This window comes from Rhinolophus sinicus, chromosome 15, assembly GCF_057876585.1.
Source record: "Rhinolophus sinicus isolate RSI-liver-muscle chromosome 15, RSI-T2T, whole genome shotgun sequence".
Classification (NCBI taxonomy): Eukaryota; Metazoa; Chordata; class Mammalia; order Chiroptera; family Rhinolophidae; genus Rhinolophus; species Rhinolophus sinicus.
This window is the reverse complement of record NC_142515.1, coordinates 81,359,465-81,381,054: the sequence shown is the minus strand read 5'-3', so window position 1 is coordinate 81,381,054 and position 21,590 is coordinate 81,359,465. Positions and strand designations below refer to the sequence as shown.

The window sequence follows — 21,590 nt, the reverse complement described above, 5'->3', positions numbered from 1 at the left end:
TCATGTTCTTTTGGATATGTGTCTTGCTCTTATTCATCTTTAATTTAGGTGTTTCTTGTGTGCATATTTGTGTGATTTATATTTGTCAAGCAGACAGTATGATGCATTATATTTATGTGAAAGCATTCTTCGAAGTGCCTTCACTTTATTCTCAATGTAGTATTTTCAATGCATTGGGAATTTGTTATTTTTTTCTAATATTAAAAATAAACGATTAAAGCATTATTCTTATGTCTACATTATGAGTTTCTACTATGCTAATACCTATTATCTAAATTCTAATACCTATTATCTGAATAAATTTCAAAATAGTATAATTGCAGACTATAACTGCAAGCATGCTAAAGTCCAAGAACAGAGTCCTACTTTTAATGGAACCTAACTGAAATAGCTTACAAAAATAGATGTTTATTGTATCTGAAGAGCACTACAGAAGTCCCTGTTGTAGAGGGAGGCAGGGAAGAAGTCAAATATCTCATATGATTTTTATTTCCAAGTTCCAAAGTATATGGTAGTCTACTGCAAGCTCTGATTTTATAAAGAAAGGACCCATCTGCTAGCCAGATTTCATTTAAAGATTCATAAAGACCAAAATAAGAAGGTACAAAAGCCCAAGGATGATGCATTTTTGCTGTGTGAGCAAAAAGCACAGAAAGAATTATGGGTGCTTTAAAAGCATTTTCGAGCTACCCACTGACATCAGTTAAACTACGGTTCAGCAAATACATACTCCTTAACCCCGACCTCCTGTAGGAGGAGGGTACTTCCCCGTACTTTAGATGTTGGCCTTCTCCATAAGACTTGTTTTGGTCAATGGGATGTGGGTGGAAGTGAGAATGTACAAGTTTAAGATCAGATTTTAAATGTCATTGTGTATTTAAACTTATTTGGTGGCTGACTTCAACCTCTCCCAGAGCAACCACTATTCCTACTGCACGGGCCTCAGAATGAATACCCACAGAGTGGAGACAACTCTGAAACAGTCATAGAAGCTGATCCACATGATCTCAAGGGTGAGAATAAATACTTATTATCACATGATATAGTGATGGGGAGGTGGTTTTATATGCAGACCAGATGGACAAATACAGATACCTGATGACTACAGGAATTAAGCGGAATGCTCAGTGTTCACTCACCAGACCCTTGTTCCTTGGATACTTTTCCAGTTATAACTTAGGCCCCTGCAATACTGGGATCAAATAGCTGCTAGCTTTCTCTTAGGACTTACTGTTTCTCCTTAAAAGCTGCCCACCCGTGTTTCTCCTACTCTGGTCTCCTCAGACCCCTGACTGCTCATTTTATTAGTATATCCTGCCTTATTTAAGGTATAATTTTGTATTTGTTAAAAGTTCTCTATTTCTGAGGATATTTGTATCTTAGTGAAAGGATCCTGCTGACATAACTTAAAACATATATATTTTGAGCAACTGACTGACCTAAATGAGAGAAAGGGAATATAGAGTAAATGAGATAAATACGTAACCAATAGAAAAGCGATAGATTTAAACCCAAACATATCAGTTATTAATGTAAATAAAAATAACTTCTCCAATTAAAAGATAAAGATTATCATATTTGACAATGACAACAAACCAAACTGACATGCCATTTATAAGAGATATACATAAAATATAAGGATACTGAAAAGTAAGGAAACAAGATGTATCGTGTAAACATCACCCAAAATAAACTTTTGTAGCTATAGTAAAATAAAACTAATAGACTTTCAGGCAAAAACCCCACAAAGCATTACTAAAAAAAAAAAAAAAGAAAAAAAAAAGAGGAATCTATCTATCTAGTCTTATAAAGCTAGAATAATTAACACAATGTTGTATTAGTGTAACAATATACATATAGACAAGACATATGGAACAGAATATAAATTATAAAAAAATCCATATATATATGAATACCTGATTTATATGTCAGGTGGCTCTCCTGAGAAAGAAAATATAATAGTAGACATCTTGGCCAATCATAGATAAGAAAATTACATATGTTAAAACCAAATATTAATTTTCTAATAACATGACTAAATAATATACAAAAGAAAGATAGATCATTTGAACTCTTAATGTATGGTTTTTAAACCTCATTGAAAAAATCAAAAATATTCCTCTAAACTTGAATTGATAGCATTTTTTCCCTTAAAATCCTAAACTGTTTTAGCAGGCAGGAGTCACTCAGCTGGGTTTTGGGGAGAAGGCAGGTGGCCAATCCAGTATGAGAAGTCTGGTAGCAAAATGAAGGTCACAGGCTGAGGTTCAGGGGTCAGAGGCTGATGATGCAGGACTCAGGCAGGACCACCATATACAACTGGGCAGCTTGTGAACAGCACAGGTGTCCAGCAAGGGCTATCAATCCTGCGAGTGTGAAGCTCCAGCTATTTCTTCCCTGAGAACATAGCCTTTTCATGCAGAAATGTTATATAGGCTATCATGCAGTAGTTTATATAATAGTAGTCCATATACTGGTCTCTATATCGTAGTCTAATAAGGTAGCTCTGCAATCAAGGCAATTAGTAAGCACAGAACATGAACCCAGTCCTGGTGAACAGAGGAGTAGAGCTTTGATCTTGATTTTAGAAATAAGGGAACAGCCAGATTACTCAATTTAGGGCATGCAGTCAGAATGAGAGAAGTGGCAGGGTTGACATGGTTTTAGTTCACTGGGCTCTGAGATCTCCCCTCTTTATCACCTCTGACTGCCGACAGACTTGGTCTCAAGTCCCAGGGCAAGAGTGACTGCAGGCAGGAGTCACATGGCTCTCATACAAGTATAAAGGGAACAGGGAGAGGAGGTACAGAGGGAGGTCATTATATCAGCCTTCTCGTTTGCCTCGACTCCAAAAGTCCAGATTAATCGACAACAAAACATTTTGCCACTTGTCTGTTATAGCAGCCGATGACTGATTTGCTAAATCTGGCGTGGCTTACATCAAACCCATCCTCCAAATCAGGGCCATACCACATCAGCCTAAGCACATCCCTTTCTTGCTGAAATCTCTTTTCTGTTTCCCCACTGTGCGTAGAAAAACTGGTAAGGTGGCTTATAAATGCATCCGTGATGTGCTGCATGCCTATTTCTTAAATCCTATCGCATTTAAGTCTCCACATCTCAAGTTATAGTCTGCAACCTCAAACCAATTGTTCCTGGAGTTTTATAAGTATTCCTATTTTCCTGAATGCCAACCATGCTTTCCACTTGCTCAGGTAACATCATCTCTAGCTAATCTTACTTGATGTCCCTTCCCCTTGTGTTCTCATACTGCCCATATAGGTCTTCATCATTGCTTTAACCTTCACTCATTCATTCATAAAGTACATATATGGCATCTACTCTGCCACAGTCAACCTCAGAACTGGAGATATCAAAAGAGAAAGATAAGAGACTAAGACAAAATAGGCAAAGTGCTTTACCTAGGGTCTTAGTCCAGTGGGAAAAATACACAATGTAATTACAATCATGTGCGATGACTACTACAATAGGCCAGGGTCTTATTATTTGGTTTTGCTTCTTTTTCCACTGAATGTGAGTTCTATGACTGTATTTTATTAGCGTTTATAGCTCTAATACTTAGCATACTATAAGTAAGCACACTGTAATTGATAAATGCTTGTTGAGTGATTTCCTTTTCAAACAATTCCCAAATGTAACTACTCTGCCCGTGTTTGTGTGCTTTCACTATATTCTCCCTATGAAGTCCTCTTATTTCTAGTTGGACCAGTCTTCTCACTAACTGCTCACTCACTTTCCATCAATCATATTGTCTCCTGTTCACAACCTGCCCGTGGTTTCAGTCACGTTAGAAAAAAATATAAATTTCTTAGGTTGGCTTAAAAAGCTCTGTATTTTCAGGATCACGGTGATCTCATAACCTCATTTCCTCCCACTGTCCTCCATTGTTCTAATCACACACCCTTCGTCTATTCCTCACACACACTAAGCACATTCTTACTTCAGGATCTTTGCAGTTTTACTCCTTTTGCACGGAACGCTCTTCCCCTTACATCTTCGGATCTCTGCTTCCTTTCATTCAAGCTTCTCCTCAGATATAAGAAGAGAAACATTCCCTGACTGCCCTATCTGAAGTAGCCCTCTATCCCAACCTTTCTCTATGCCCTCACTCCTTCTTATTTTCTTCTTAACAGTTATCACTACCTGATATTACTGAATACCTGTCAGCTCCAGGCATTATTCTAGGAGCTAGGGACACAAGTGGGAACAAACAAAATGCCAACCTTCTTGGAGCTTACATTTCAGAAGGAGGAAACAGACATTCAAATGTTTTAAAAAGATGAGTACCTTGTATATCAATGTTTGTTTAAGTGCTATACGGAAAAACAGAGTGGGATGGGTGGAAAGGAGTACTGAGGGTACAGGGAGAAATGAGGGAAGGTGTTCCTATTATCAGTGTGTCTTTAAGAGGGTGACAAGCAGAGCCCCTGTCTTAGTCCCTGTGCTTCCAGGCCCTGATACGTCAAATCTCCTTGGAATTTTCGAAGTCCCACGCTAGTGTTTGGGACTGTCTGGGGCCAGGTGTGCTATTAAGGGATCTGAGGCCAAGTTCCACTTTCTCCTCTTTGAGGCATTCTCTGACTTCCTACCTATGCATGAGGTCAATCAGATGCTTCAAAGAACTCTGGGACTCATGCATCTGAGGTCACCCAGGGCTTGTGCGACCAGGCCCCTGTTCCAGGAGGACGGCCTGAGAAGTGGATCACTTCTACTGGTTGATACAGTATTTCTTTCTTGGGGTCATGAGAGACTGTACCACCAGAATAGTGCTGATCTGCTGATTTGCTGTGACTCCAGGATAGGTCAGACATTGGACTAAGAATCTTCAAGTTCACTGATTGGACAATAAACACGTTCTTCACTGATAAGTCACTAGAACTCACATGGGCCCATGACTTTTACAATACCTTTCTTTTTAATCAAATAGTTTATAGAGAGGGGGGGCCCACAAGAAATATTTCCCTGGGGCTCCACATGCTCCCCTGGCAGCCCTGCCCGTTATCTCGAACTGCATAACAAATCACCCCAAAACTTAGTGGTGTACAACAACCATGTGTTGAGTCAAGAATTAGCCCACGGCATGGCAGGGACAGCACGTCGCTGTTCCACAATGTCCAAGGCCTCAGCTGGAAGACTCAAAGGCTGAGGGCTAGAATCATCCGAAGGCCTGCCTGTTCCCGCAAATATGTGGCAGATGATGCTGAAACACGTAGACATGGTAGGTAAGACCTCTCCTCATGGCTTCAGCTTCCTCACAAAACAGTAGCTGGGTTCCAAGGACTCGAGTCCCAAGGAGAGAAAGAGGTCCAAACAGAAATCCTTTGTAGCCTAGCTTCAAAGTCATGCAGTGCCAATTTGGGCTCTTTCTATTTACTGGATAGTTACAAAGCCATGCCCGCTTTTCAGGGGATGGAAAATTGATTCCACCTCTTACTGGAAGAGCATGTGGGACTGGAAATATTGCTGTGTCATATTGGAAAAAATGCAGTCAGCCACAGAAAGTTTCGCAGAAACACTACTTTTGAAGAAAAACTTGGCATGACATTTGAAGAACAAAGGGAAGCACTTTTCAGACAGACAGACAGACAGAGCAAGGGCAGAGCTCTTCACATGGGAACATGGCTGACAATTCAAGGAAGAACAAGGGCACCATGTGATAGAGGACCGTGTGGTTATTCCCTGTGAAGGCTCTGTCCCCTTCCTGTTCGAGCTCCTCACAACACATATGTACCTTTGTCTTCTTTTGAGTATTAGAAAAGCTTTTCTAGTCCCAGCAACTTCCTCCTTTTGGCCACTTTAAGCAATTTATGTCTGAGAGTGAAGGGCAGGAGGAATAACCGAGATCCGACTTCAGAGAGTTACTATTCTTCCTGCCCCACAAGTATATGCCTCCATTTAAAATTTAAGTTAGATAAGCTGAAATCAGTTTATGGCATGACTTATATGCACACAAACAATGCAATTTAATGGGAAATATAGATTTTTGTCAATTTAGCTTCTATATTGTCTTTTTAAAATGTGGACAGAAACTTTTAATCAAGCATGTCTGGTATTTTTCTTAAAGTCACATAGCAAATCAATTGCCAAACTTTAAAAATGCACCTTAAAATATTGGCAATTCGTTCTTGTTGTTGAGTAATTTGTACATGGAAATTTTTGCTATTTCTCATTTCAAGTTCCACTGGTGGGAGTGGATATTGCTCATTACAATGAAATTGGCCAGATCAAGTTAAAAATCTGTTGGTGTAATTTTGCTTAGATATAAATTAGCAAGATTTCTCAATCTTTTGTTTATATGAATCTAATATAATTAGTTTTGGGAACTATTAGCATTTTAAATGTATTCCAAGTATCATTTTCCAAGTAATATTGCTGTTGAGAGCCTAATGCAACAAACAGATTTTCTCCGGAAAAACACCTATTAATACAATGCCAGGCAATTTTATATTTTGTGCATTCAAAAAAAAATAGTCATATATTTCTGAAGGTAGAATGATCTCATAAATCAGAAAAAGCCTGTGAGATATCAAATAACATTTTAAATATCCAAAAAATGTTTAGAGGTCCTGAAAAACATAAACAAGATTCTTTAGCCTTAGAAAATTTTCCCTATCTTAAAGTTAAAGAGAGGCAAAATTCTCTGAAGTGTCCTCCTGGAAGACATTTAAAGATTTCTGTGTGTGAAGGAAAATCAGGTGAGTTATGAGACCAATCTCTAGATGAATTTTTTTCAGTCAGGTGACCTAGTGATCAAAATAGAAGCTTGGGTGACAATGAGATCAAAGTTTCTGAATGTCTGCAGATCCAAATCTTTTGCCCTACTCAAATCTGCAGGCTGATCTCAGTTCTCTGCAATCCAGTTTAAAATTGCTTCAGGCCCCTTTCCTAGTTTATTTTTCTCCCTAGAATCTAAATTTTTTCTTCCAACTTATTTTTTTAACTATGGCAAAATATACAAAACATAAAATTTACTACCTTGTACAGTGGGGTCGTCTTAAGTACATTTATATTGTTGTGTAACCATCAGCACCATTCATTTTCAGACCTCTTTTCATCTTGCAACACTGAAATTCTACACCCATTAAACAATAATTCCCCCTTTTCCCCTCCTCCCAGCCCTTGGCAACTACCATTCTACTTTCTGTCTCTGTGATTTTCATTACCCTAAGTACCTCAAATAAATGGAATCATATAGTATTTGTGTGTGTGTGTGTGTGTGTGTGTGTGTGTGTGATTGGAATTTTTTTCACTTAGCATAACGTCCTCAAGGTTTATTCATGTTGTAGCGTATGTCAGAATTCCTTCCTTTTCAAAGCTGAATAATATTCCATTGTATATATATATGCTACACTTTGCTTATCTACTCATCTGTCAAAGGACACTTGGGTTGCATCCATGTTTTAGCTATGGTGAATAATGCTATTGAGACCTTGCTTTCAATTCTTTTGAGTATATACATAGATGTGGAATTATTCATCATATGGTAATTTTATTTTCAATTTTTGGAGGAACCCTCATTTTGTTTTCACAGCAGCTGTACCATTTTACATTCCCACCAACAGTGCATAAGGGTTCAAATTTCTTCACATTCTCTCCAACACTTGTTATTTTCTGTTGTTGTTTTTTTAATGGTAGCCATCCAAATGGGTGTTGTATCACCTTTTAACATATTATAAATTATACGACAAATATACCTTGTTTATCATTTTTCTTTTCCCTTAAGAAGTTAAGCTCCATGAGTACAGGCTTGGTTTTTCTCTGCTTTGTTCATTGTGCTATAGACACTAGCTAACATTGTGCTATACACACTAACAATTAAGGAAATAACTGTTTGGATGAATGAATGAATGAGTGAATGAATGAATGAATGCATGAGTGAATTGAATTAGATTTTATTTTCTTATAGTTATGCAACAGTTAACCAGAGGAATATGATGGATTAAGCATTCAAAGATTTAGGAGAAACAGAATACGAGAATTAATATTTTTATATTTGAAAGAAAGTACAAATTAAAACCTTGTATACAGTTGACTCTTGAACATGGATCCACTTACATACATTTTTTTTCAGTAAATACATACAGTACTGTAAATGCATTTGCTCTTTCTTATGATTTTATTAATAACATTTTCTTTTCTCTAGTTTATTGTAAACATACAGTATATAATACATATAACATACAGAATGTGTTAATCGATTTTATGTTATTGCTAAGGCTTCTGGTCAACAGTAAGCTATTAGTAGTTAAGTTTTTGGGGGAGTCAAAAGTTATACATGGATTTTTGCGCAGCAGGTGAGCATCCCTAACTCCTGTATTTTTCAAGGGTCAACTGTATTAGTGATTTTAACAACAATTTGGTATGGAAATATTGGTACTTCAATTTAATATGTGAAATTGCATAATTTATTTAGAATGGTGGTTTTTAGGTTGAAGTAGTACTAAGTTTACGCATAGTGTTAGGACATCTGAGAAAACTTCAGGTTTATCATGTTTAACCATTTACTAGATTTACGAGAGTTATTTAAGTAATCAGTCAGGATCTATTTGAAAACAACTGAAATACTTAAGAAAATAAAGTACATTAAACTCACAAATGCAACTTGAAATGTTGAAGGCATTTAACATTTAAGCAGTTCCAAATATTATTCAAATATGTCTTAAAATTGTTGATTAAAATTTACCAGTCTTACAAGTGAATAAGATTATGAGGTAAATTTAAATGCTTCAGAAAGTTTTAAAATTGTAAATTTTAAACAGGGTTTTAAAATTGTAAATTTAATACACAAGGTAAATTTCTTAAGTTCCTTTTCTGCATATAAAATTATCTCTGGTGACCCCCAAAGAACTCATATTAGCAATGCCAAATACAGTACTTTCAATCATGCTTTTGAAGAAAAAACATATCTTTTTACATTAAATGCCGCATGCTCAGGGAATATCTAACTGGAGAATTTCTTTTTTGCAATAGAACCACCATCTGTTGTAATACCATGTTTCCCCAAAAATAAGACCTGGCCAGACCATCAGCTCTAATGCGTCTTTTGGAACAAAAATTAATATAAGACCCGGTCTTATTTTACTATAATATAAGACCCAGTCTTATGTAACACAATATAATATAAGACTGGGTCTTATATTAATTTTTGCTCCAAAAGATGCATTAGAGCTGATGGTCTGGGTAGGTCTTATTTTCAGGGAAACAATAAAAAAAAGGATGATTTATAATACTTTCTATTTATATGGTCTAGTTCAAACAGTTCACAGTATTTCTATTGAACACAATAAAACAAGAAAAACCTGCTTTAAAATAAACACTACTAAATATAAATAAACAGAAACCATCAGTCACTCCAAATATCATTTATCAAAGACACACATTCTTCTTTAATTGTCCATTATTATTTCCATGACTTTAAAGAAAATTTTAGAGAGTTGGTAGAATGCAATAAATAAAAAGAACACATACTGGCATAGAAATAATACCATGTCAATTAATGAAGAGGTTTACCATTTTAAGAGACATAGTTAGAAGTCATTAAATGCTTCCCAAATTTCTATTTTCCCAATTTAGTCATATTTGTGTATCTTTGTATTTTTTCAGACATAAGTTATAGGAAGATAATAACTGCGATAGCTTAACATAATTCCAGCAAAATAATAAATTATTGTTAAACTGTGATAAGCTTATTACCTCAATCCCAACAGGCCTTCTCCAAAGCACATTGTATTGAAGCTGTCTAAAATCAATGACAAAGAAAGAATTCACAAGGCAGCCAGGGAAAAGAAGACGGTAACCTACAAAGGAAAGCCCATTAGATTATCATCAGATTTTTCAGCAGAAACTCTACAAGCCAGGAGGGAGTGGAACCAAATATTGAAATTATTGAAAGAGAGAAATCATGAGCCAAGAATAACATATCCTGAAAAGATATCCTGGAGATATGAAGGTGGAATAAAGACCTTCCCAGACATAGAGAAGCTGAGGGAATTTTCTAATATACGACTTATACTACAAGAAATACTAAAGGAAGCTATTCGACCACCATCAACAGGGACAATTTGTGGCAATCAAAACATAAAAAGGGGGAGAGTAAAGGCCTGAACCGGAATATGGGAATGGAGAAAGTAATCGTGCTGAAGAAAATGGAATACTCTAAATATCAAACTTCCTTTTACATAAACTTAAGGATAACCACTCAAAAAAAAATCCAGAACTGAAATATATACTGTAATAAAAGAAGAAACAGAGGGAAACATCATAGAATACCACCACACAGAAATAATAGACAACAACAAAAAGACAAAGAAACAATGGAGACACAGCCTTACCAGAAAACTAAAGATAGAATGACAGGAAATCCTCACATATCAATAATCACCCTAAATGTAAATAGACTGAATTCACCAATAAAAAGGCACAGAGTAGCAGATTGGATCAAAAAACTAAACCCAACCATATGCTGTCTCCAAGAGACACATCTCAGCTACAAGGACAAGCATAGACTCAAAGTGAAAGGGTGGAAATTGACACTCCAAGCAAATGGTATCCAGAGAAAATCAGGTGTAGCCATAATGATATCAGATGAAACAGACTTCAGGGTGACAAAGATAACAAGAGACAAAGATGGACATTTCATAATGGTAAAGGGGACTATACAACAAGAAGACATAACAGTCATCAATATTTATACCCCCAATCAGGGAGCACCGAAATATACCAAGCAACTACTAATAGAACTAAACGGAGAAATTGACCAAAACACAATTATACTAGGGGATTTAAATACATCATTGACAGCTATGGATAGATCATCCAAACAGAAAATAAATAACGAAATAGCAGCTCTAAATGACACATTAGATAAAATGGACATAATTGACATATATAGAGCACTTCATCCCAAAACATCAGACTATACATTTTTTTTTCTAGTATACATGGAACATTCTCAAGGATAGACCATACTTTGGGACATAAAATCAGCCTCAGCAAATTTAAGAAGATTGAAATCATACTAAGCATATTCTCTGATCACAAGGCTTTGAAATTGGATATCAACTGCAAAAAGAAAGCAGGAAAACCACCAATACATGGAGATTAAACAACATACTTTTAAAGAACGACCGGGTCAAAGAAGAAATTAGAGGAGAAATCAAAAGATACATAGAAACAAATGACAATGAAAACACATCCTACCAAAATTTTTGGGATACAGCGAAAGCAGTTTTAAGAGGGAAATTTATCTCATTACAGGCCTATCTCAAGAAACAAGAAAACTCCCAAATAAATAGCCTCATGTTACACCTTAAAGAACTAGGAAAAGAAGAACAAGTAAAACCCAAGGTCGGCAGAAGATAGGAAATAACAAAAATCAGAGCAGAACTAAATGAAATAGAGAACAAAAAGACAATAGAAAAGATTAATGAGACACAGAGCTGGTTCTTTGAAAAGATTAACAAAATTGACAAACCCTTGGCTAGACTCACTAAGATAAAAAGAGAGAAGACACTAATTAACAAAATCAGAAACGAAAAAGGGGAAGTTATCACGGACACCACAGAAATACAAAGGATCATCCAAGAATACTATGAAGGACTATATGCCACCAAATTCAACAACCTAGAAGAAATGGACAAGTTCTTAGAAACCTATAGCCTTCCAAGGCTGAACCATGAAGAACTGGAAAATCTAAACAGACTGATCACCAGTAACGAAATTGAATCAGTCATCCAAAACCTTCCCAAAAGCAAAAGTCCGGGACCAGATGGCTTCACTAGTGAATTCTACCAAACCTTCAAAGAGGATCTAACACCAATCCTGCTCAAACTCTTTCAAAAAATTGAAGAAAAGACAGTACTCCCTAATTCATTTTATGAGGCCAACATTACCCTGATACCAAAACCTGGTAAGGACAACACAAAAATATCTCTGACGAATACAGATGCAAAAATCCTAAACAAAATTCTAGCAAATTTAATACAACAATGCATTAAAAATATTATTCATCACGACCAAGTGGGATTCATCCCTGGGGCACAAATATGGTTCAACATCCACAAATCCATCAATGTGATACATCACATAAACAAAATAAAGGACAAAAATCATATGATTATATCAATTGATGCAGAAAAAGCATTTGACAAGATACAACATCCATTTATGATTAAAACACTTAATAAAATAGGTGTAGAAGGAAAATACCTTAACATAATAAAGGCCATATATGACAAACTCTCAGTTCATATCATAATTAACGGTGAAAAGCTGAAGCTCTTTGCTCTATGTTCAGGAACACGACAGGGCTGTCCCCTATCACCTCTGCTTTTCAACTTACTGTTGGAAGTCCTCGCCAGAGCAATCAGGCAAGAGAAATATAAAAGGCATCCAAATTGGGAATGAAGAAGTTAAATTGTCACTCTTTGCAGATGACATGATGTTATATATAGAAAACCCTAAAGATTCCACAAAAAAGCTATTAGAAACAATCAACTAATACAGTAAAGTTGCTGGCTACAAAATCAACGTACAAAAGTCCATTGCATTCCTATATACTTGCAATGAAATCTCAGAAAAAGAAATAGAAAAAAACAATTCCTTTTGCAATTGCAGGAAAAAGAATAAAATACCTAGGAATAAACTTAACCAAGGATGTGAAAGATCTATATGCTGAAAACTACAAGACATTTTTAAAAGAAATTGAAGAGACACAAAGAAATGGAAAGACATTCCGTGCTCATGCATTGGAAGAATCAACATAGTTAAAATGGGCATATTACCCAACGCAATATACAGATTTAATGCAATCCCCATCAAAACCCCAATGGCATTTTTTAAAGAAATAGAACAAAAAATCATCAGATTTGTTTGGAACCGCAAAAGACCCCGAATAGCCAAAGCAATCTTAAGAAAAAAGAACAATGCTGGAGGTACCACACTCCCTGACTTTAGCTTATACTACAGGGCAACAATAATCAAAACAGCATGGTATTGACAGAAAAACATACACAGACCAATGGAACAGAATTGAGAACCCAGAAATAAAACCACATAAATATGGACAGATAATTTTTGACAAAGAAGCAAAACACATACAATGGAGAAAAGACAACCTCTTCAATAAATGTTGCTGGCAGAATTGGAAAGCCACGTGCAAAAGAATGAAACTGCACGGCTATCTGTCACCAGGTACCAAAATTAATTCAAAATGGATCAAAGACTTAAGCATAAGACCTGAAACAATAAATTGCATAGAAGAAAACATAGGTACTAAACTTATGGACCTTGGGTTCAAAGAGCGTCTCATGAATTGGACTCCAAAGGCAAGGCAAGTAAAAGCTAAAATAAACGAAAGAGACTATATCAAACTTAAAAGCTTCTGCACAGCAAAGAAACCATCGACAAAATAAAGAGGCAACCAACTGAATAGGAGAAGATTTTTGCAAACAGTGCCTCCGATAACAGGCTAATATCCAAAATATACAAGGAACTCATGCAACTCAACAACAAAAAAACAAACAACCCAACTGAAAAATAGGCAGACGTCCTGAAGAGACATTTCTCCAAAGAGGACATACCAATGGCAAATAGACATATGAAAAAATGCTCAACATCACTAATCATCAGAGAAATGCAAATCAAAACCACAATGAGATATCACCTCACCCCAGTTAGAATGGCTGTTATCAACAAGACAAGTAATGACAAGTGTTGGAGAGGCTGTGGAGAAAAAGGAACCCTCATACACTGTTGGTGGGAATGCAGACTGGTGCAGCTGCTATGGAAGGCAGTGTGGAGGTTCCTCAAAAAATTACGAATAGAATTACCATATGACCCATCAATCCCTCTCCTGGGTATCTACCCCAAAAATCTGAAAACATTTATCCATAAAGACATGTGTGCTCCAATGTTCATTGCAGCTTTGTTTACAGTGGCCAAGACATGGAAACAACCAAAATGTCTGTCGATAGATTAATGGATAAAGAAGTTGTGGTATATATACACAATGGAATACTATTCGGCTGTAAGAAAAGATCCTATGGGAACATTTGTGACAACATGGATGGATCTTGCGAGTATAATGCTCAGCGAAATAAGTCAGACAGAAAAAGAAGAGAACCATATGATTTCACTGATATGTGGTATATAAACCAAAAACAACAAAAGAAGAAGACAAACAAATGAGAAACAAAAACTCATAGACACAGACAATAGCTTAGTGGTTACCAGAGGGTAAGGGGTTTGGGGGATGGGAGATGAGGGTAAGGGGTATCAAATATATGGTGATGGAAGGAGAACTGACTCCGGGTGGTGAACACACAATGGGATTTATAGATGATGTAATACAGAATTATACACCTGAAATCTATGTAATTTTACTAACAATCGTCACCCCAATAAAAAAAAATTTCAAAAGAATGTGATAAGCTTAACTGAGCACAGATTGAAGATATACAAGTCTTTGGAAACTATTATTTTAAGCCTTGAAGGCAAATAATTGCTTGAACCACAGGTAATCTAGTTATTTTTTAACCTGAGTTACTGTATTATTTGTATTCTTAATATTACTATTTTTAGTATTTTTCTTCAATTAAAAACTTCTCCAAAACTCTATCATAGAAGCGGTTGCTTTGCCCTACTTGATGTTGGTAAGAACACTGAAAGACTATTATGCTCAGTTTGAGGTTTTTATTTGCAGGAAACCTTTGAAAATCTAGAGAATGCCTCTGTTTTCATTCATTTATTTACTCAGGCATATATCAAAGACCATGTTCCAGGAGGCATAAAAGGCACTAGTTAAGGTGGAGGAATATCCTTTAGGAGGTTAGAATCTACTTAAGGCAACTTGGAAAGCTAGCTCATTTCCCCCTGGGATGACCTCAAAAATATGTAAAATCATTCAGGGTATTATCAAAGTCTGTGTAATAATGAAATGTAACAAAGTAGCTGTACAGTTTTCAAGAGAAAACTGTCATCTACAGAGCCTGCTTAACCACAGAGAGTTATATTTCCCAGAGAGCTATATTTAACTCCACAGGCTAGTTTGCAGTTTTTAAATGCCATAAAATGTTGTTGCCTTAGCCAGAACTGATGTTTGAAAGAAAAGTTATGAAAAGAAACTTTGTACATAATGTGCCAATTAGGTATATTACATATACATACATACATACACACATATATATGTATATATATACATACACATACATATATACACATAGATACATATACATATGTATATATGTATATATGTGTATATATATGTGTGTGTATATGTATACATATGTATATATATGTATATATATATATATATATATATATATATATATATATATATAAGCTGATTAGCTGATTTATATCTCTAGTATTACACATATATCATATATATATATATATATCATTTCTGGACCAGATCTTATATGATACTTTATGGGTCCAAAATTTCAGATCCCTAAGATAGAGAAAAAATAAATGTTTTTACTCTCTACGGTCCTATTTTTTTTAAGAAGTATTTTCTGTTATTCTACTTCTAACTAAGAACTAGAAGTTCTGGATAAAAATAAAACAAAATAAGATCTATTTGAAGGCACAATAAAGCTGCCAAATAGTAAAGATTTGTGACACTAATACCCTAGAGAGAATGGAAGTTCAGAGAGATGAATCCAGGATCTGTCAATTCCAAACGTAACTGCTGAAGCTGTAATGCTAAGCTTATGGCTTTGATAGACTCCTGAAGTTCCGGTGACAAAAAAGTAGGTTTCAAGGATTATGAAGAAGGAGGATGCCTAGTAAACACTGCAGGTCTTATAGAAGTCCCCACCCTAGGAATTAAGGGTGAATCAGAAATAAGGCTCAAATTAGAGTCATTTTAATTTTTGATTAGATTCAGATGACCTGGGGTTCTTATCACCTTAGTAAAAGAAGCAAAAGTGAATTCTCTCAGTGGGAAACATCATCTAGAAATTCAAGTTATCTGTAATTTTTCTATATATAATGTCCAACACAGAAAGAAAAATAACCAGACATAACAGAATGAAAAAATAATGATTAATTGGATTATAGGTCAGAAAAAAATGAAAATGTCTAGATCAAAGTATGAGAAATAGAAAATACATACAAGAGCACAAGAAACATGCGACATGGTAAAATGGTCTATTGCATGTAAATTCGGAGTCCCAGAAAGAAAGGACAGAGGCAACTGTATAGCAGCAATATTTCAAGAGATAATACCTGAGATTCTTTTCCAAAACTGGCTCTTATTATGACAAGCTAAGAAAAATCCCCTTTTGGATTTGAAAGGGAGAAGGAAAAAGTAATCATTGTGAAAAATGCCCAGAGTATTTGCCATAACAAAGACCTACATTCTCGGGGGCAAATCTTTAGCAAAGCCTTAACCTCAACTGGGAAAAGGGCATTTCACTTCAGTCTCCTATAGCCTTTCTGTCTCACATGGGGCGGAGGGGGGGTGGGGGGGGCAAGGAGGCACTTGAAAAGGTAATAGTCCAAGGACAAGGACACAAGTCCAGTAAAAGATGTAGTCAGAATATAGAATGCTTCCCTTCCCCTACACCTTACCACACACCAACAGTGCTTCAGTATAATAACAGTGCTTTACTGCTGAAAGAGCTTTGAAACACATACTCAGGGAAGACTAAAGTCAACAGGGAAGCAAAAAAGAGGATATTTGAGGGATTGGAAGCCTTTGTACTTAAAGCTACAGAGATATTAAACACAACTTAATTCCTAGCCAGATTAACATAAAATCTCACACTGAAGACTATTTGCCTGTCTTATTACCTTACATATTATATCACATCCAGCTATTAACAAAAAAAAGTACAAGGCATGCTAAAAGGCAAGAAAAAAACAGTCTGAAGAAACAAAACAAGCCCCTCAAACCAGACTTAGATATGACAAAGATGTTAAAATTATGAGATAGGGAATTTAAAATAATATGATTAATATGTTAAATACTCGAATGGAAAATAGTAGACAAGATATAAGAACAGATGGGTAATATCAACAGAGAAATTGAAACTAAGAAAGTACCAAAAGGGCATGCTAAAAATACAAAACACGTAACAGAAATGAAGAATGTCTTTCGTGGGCTCATCATCAGTAGACTGGACTTGAGAAGATCAAAAAGCTTGAAAAAGGTTGACAGAAACTTCCCCAAATGAAATGAAAGAGACGAAAGAACAAAAAGAACTGAATAAAATATCCAGAAACTGTGGGACAACTCCAAAAGCTGTACATGGATAATCGGAATACCAAATGGAAAAGAAAGAGAATGAAGCAGAAGAAATATTTAAAGTAATAATGGCTAAGAACTTTCCAAAAGTACTGAAAAGGAGCAATTAACAGACCTAGAAAGCTGAGAAAAGATTTGGTGTTCACCCAAAAGGGTAAATGTGACACTCCACTGAGTAGAAAGAAAATTTTAGAGCTTCCATTTATACTTATTTTTTTTAATTAGAAGAATTTTGGAAAAAAAATAAGCTTTACTAATATTAAATATATGGATTGACCCTGGTGCCTTCATTCTATAGTTAGATGCGCCCAGAGTTTGGTATAATAAGAGAAGTATTTGGAAGGAAGAAGGAAGAAAGGGCTTGATAGAAGAGTTCGCCCTTGTCCCTTCTGTTGAAGTATATGGTAACACATCGAATGGTTAAGTGTAACATAAGTAGATTTAGGCTTGCATATGGTTTATGATGTATAATAAATGGTTTTAACTAAAGTACCTCTCATGATACGTATGAATGGCTTTAAAAATTATTCCAAAGAAACCAGTGCTTGGTACTAGTAAACAAGAAAACAAGAAGACAACGAAGTGTACTTTCTGTTTCCTAATAAGATCTCTTTTTATAGTTAATAATACTGTATTATATACTTCAAAGTACGAAGAAATTAGATCTTAAATGTTCTCACCACAAACAAGAAATGGTAACTGTATGACATAAGGAAGATGTCAGCTAAGGCTATGGTGGTACTCATGTGGCAATACATAAATGTAGAGTATCAAATCACATTAGTGTACCTTAAACAATGTTATACATCAATTACATCTCAATTAAAAAAGAGATCTCTTCTGTCAAATGTATTACAAGATGAAAACAATGGCAGCCCAATCAGATTTTAAAAGGTTGGGCAAAAATGTTCAAAATTATCAAGGAAACTCTTTGAAAGATGTTTTCACATCCACTCTTACGCATAATTTAACAACTCTAAGTGTATAATGTACATTGCTTTATTATGCTTTTGTGATGTGTCTTTTTCAGCTATTACAGTCACTAAATCAATTATCAATATAAGCTTAATTGGCTGTAAAAAACATCATGAAAAAATGTGAACAGTGCCTGGATATTTGACTATCTTAGGGAATTTTTGTTAATTTTTTTCTGTGTTAATAAGGTTGTGGTTTATTTAAAAAATATGTATTTTAAAGAAATACATATTGAAACATTTACAGATGAATTATGTATCTGGAATCTGTTTCAAAATAATTCATGGCAATGGTCAGGGGAATGTGAGGTATGGATAAACCAAGATTGCTATGAACTGATAAAGATTGAAATGGATGAAGAATACACAGGAGTTTGTTCTAGTATTCATTCTACTTTTCTAACTATTAAAATTTTCCATATTAAAAAAGTAAAAAACTTAAATTGAGAAACTCATCTTTAATTAGCCGTATCATGTTTCTAACACAATATTTTTAAATAATAGCTCATATTCAATAGTATTACTCTCACTAAATTATTAATAAACTGATATGTATTCAATAAAAAACTTTTTGTTTAAAAGTTTGCATTGATTTTAAATTTGAGTTATTTTAATAGTATGCTTTATTTCCTCTAAAGTTTAATCTAAAATTCATCATTTTTAAAAGTTCCATTTTTGTTGTGAATTTTAATGCCTTAATATATTAATGTATATAATTTACAAGTAAATGAATATGCATATTTTGAGGGTACGTACTACCAAATCATTTTCTGATGTGGTACAGTATCGTAAATATTTTAAACTTTTTGTATATTATTATGTTTTGACATCTTAAAAAAACTTTCCTTGCTAGGGAGAGACTGTGTTTCTGGGGCTAGCCAATTCTTAGAGATAGCAGTAAGCAGAGCAGTCTTTCATATGCAAACTAACAAATCCAAAACCAAATCTCCTCTGTCTGGCTCGTAAGCCTCAGAGGCAACATTATTCTGTCTTAATCTTAGCAGAGCCACGTGCCAGGCAAAGAGGGACCACACTTATAGCCCAAATCCCACATAAATTCTTCCAATTCGGCAATCCTAAACTGTTCACTCAGCCCTGCTCTGCCTTTCCCCAAGAAACCGCAATAAAGGCAGTGGCCTAAATCTTCCCCAAGCTCTTGTCTTCTGCCTCATGACCACTCTGGTGGCTTTCCCACATGGCTCTGTGTGGCTCCTGTCTCTAGGACCTGTGAGTATAATAAATGTTGCTGCTTCCTGAGCCTCTCCTCTGTGTCTTCTTGTAGCACATCTGTTTGACCATCTCATAAAACAATACAAAACAAGGGCACATGCCAAAAAAAACAAAAACAAAAAGTTGGAGATCACTATCCTAGAAGTCATCTAGTCCATCCTCAAGCCCAGTATAAGACTTTTTTCAATACCGTCTTAGCTTGTGCTTCAAGTATTCCATTATGGTTTTAAACGCATCACCTCCTGAAGAAGCTAACTGCATTGTTAGGTTAGGATGCCTGCACCAGTCCTCAAATTGGCACTTCTCAGGTGACAGGAGAAGAATGGTGAGAGGTTGTAAGGTCACTACTTTAATCATTAGGTATGATTCAGAACTGCTGAGAAGTTAATTGCTTAAGCCCTGAATGATATCGAAATGATCTTGCCTTCTTCCTGCAGTGAACCAGGGTGTCTTTGACAAAAAGATTCCAGGGCCAATTACCGTGTTTCCCCGAACATAAGACCTGGTCTTACATTAAGTTTTGCTCCAGAAGGTGCATCAGGGCTTATGTTCAGGGGATGTCATCCTGAAAAATCATGCTGGGGCTTATTTTCCGGTTAGGTCTTATTTTCAGGGAAACATAGCACCTTTTCCTCACTCTGTCATTCAGTATCACCTTTCCCATGATACATGCAGTAAATAATCCACTGAAAGATATCATCATTTAATTCTGAAAACTGAACAAGAATGACCTTGACATATTTGAATTTGGAATCTAGAGGAAAAGGAAATATTTCCTATGAGAACTTTCCCTCGATTACTAGTAAATGTCAACAAGGCAGTGTGAAAATAATTTTCTCGGACCCAGCAAGCAAACAAACAAACCACAAAACATCTGTTTTTTACTGTTTCTTTCCCAGATTAGAAATGATGACAGCTGCTGCATTCTAATTGGCTGGTTCATGAAACCATTCAACTATTGATTGACCTCTGTTTAACTTTCATATTGCTTTATTAAAAATAAAGTATTTTTCTTGGAAGAGTAAAATCAATTTTAGTAACTTCAAGATTGAATTATAGGCAACAAATAAGAAACAGTCAAAATTGGCCTGCAAACTGAAATTTAGAAAAAGGGAATGTAAACCCTAGCTTCAGATAGAGCTGAAAATAAAAATGAAGTGTAAGAACTCCATTGAGTGTGTCATCTATACATCCACCCTGGATTACAGCAGCTGTTCCAAAAATATTCAGGTGTTGTTTTTTTTAATTTCAGCTTTATTGAGGCATAACTGACATAGAAAATTTGACTTGCCCTCTCATATGCCCTCCTTGGGCCTCCTAGTCCTGCCTGACCTGGTGCAGATGCTGCTGTTGAAGCACAAGTGAACCAAGTGGCTGATAGCACCGTGCACAGCAGTGGACCCCTGACACAGAGGTTATCTGAGGTTAAGTTGAGATTCTGAAGCAGTATTAGTGAAGGTGGTTCAGAGATGTGTTGGTGGGATGGAGAGACAGCATTTCACAGGGTCAAAAGTGGAATAGATACTAATAATGAATACGTGTGATGAGATGGGATTGGAAAAAAAGAATACATAGAGATCACTAAAAGAAAGAGTTAAAGTTAAAGATGAATGTAGAGTTGGTTTCGGTCTAGCAGTTCAATACGTCTCAGAGACCCATTTCAACCTGGAGCCCTGAGCCCTGGTCTGGAGTGTGTGTGACCAAGCGAGAGGCCCATGTGTTCCTCCCAGGGCAGTGATCTAGCCAGATGCTGAAGCTGAGTGTCAGGGCTGGTCTGGGACAGAAGCAATAAGGCAACGTCCAGTTAGGCGTGATAAAGAGTGAAGACTAATACACAAACAGAGGAATGTTAGGCAAGAAAGGGATGAGCTTGATAAATGAATCACTGATACGGAGCAACGTAGTCTTTCACTTTGTAGCAGTTTGTGTCTTTGCTTGAATTACTTTCTGCTCTCCAAGGCGTGCTTTGAGGGGTACTTGGCCTTGGCAATAAGAGTATGCTGCCGTGGGGAGCTCTGCCAGGTTTGGATGGGCAGATGGTTGGGGAGGTCTGGGGCTCGGACTGTGTACGGCAGACTCATACAGCTTCACTTCTGTATTTTTCTTTTTTCCCT

The 21,590-nt window shown here is 35.9% G+C and overlaps 1 protein-coding gene across 2 annotated transcripts in view; it reads right to left on the bottom strand.

Annotated features, from left to right (window-relative positions):
* The window catches only part of NPY5R (neuropeptide Y receptor Y5), a 113,184-nt gene that overhangs the window by 81,710 nt on the left and 9,884 nt on the right, over nt 1-21,590 (bottom strand). The gene's annotated exons all lie outside the window — the stretch shown is intronic.